This window comes from Erigeron canadensis, chromosome 8 (assembly GCF_010389155.1).
Source record: "Erigeron canadensis isolate Cc75 chromosome 8, C_canadensis_v1, whole genome shotgun sequence".
Classification (NCBI taxonomy): Eukaryota; Viridiplantae; Streptophyta; class Magnoliopsida; order Asterales; family Asteraceae; genus Erigeron; species Erigeron canadensis.
Window position 1 is genome coordinate 1,735,281 of NC_057768.1, and position 623 is coordinate 1,735,903.

The window sequence follows — 623 nt, forward strand, 5'->3', positions numbered from 1 at the left end:
AGAGCAGCTCCTAGAAAGAGTTTAATACTAATTTTCGAGTTAGGGTTCTATTTCTACCCTTCAAAATCTGATCAGAAACAAGTCAGGATCTGTTCTCCCGTGCACCCACTGCGGCGCAGTGGTGTGACTTCTCTCACTGCAGCGCAGCGCAGTGAGGTGTTGGTCGACTTTGACTTCGGGACTGCGGCGTAGTGTTAGTGTGCACTACTGCGGCGCAGTATGATTCCACGACCTCTTTCTCTTCAACAGACTGCGGGCAAGTCTTTCTGTTGCCGTCCACCAACTCATTTTTATCCGAAAAATGTACCTTCTTTTGAGAATTCTTATGAGTCTTATATGGAGTTAAGGGGACCCTAGACGTAGATTATCTTATTCCATACTTTATCAATCTTTCATGATCTATCTTTTCAAAATCAATTTCATTGGATGTAAAAACAGTATCACATCCTTTCATTGTAAACATTTAATGTTTTATTGAGAGGACAAGTTGAATTTACTTGACTAGATCCTTTAGAAGCACTAGCAACTAAACTCCATTCTTAGAATCCACTGGTTTAACAAATGAACTTTCAAGCTTATGTTCTTGTTAAGCTCTTTAATTTTATCAATTGAGCTTTAGAGCT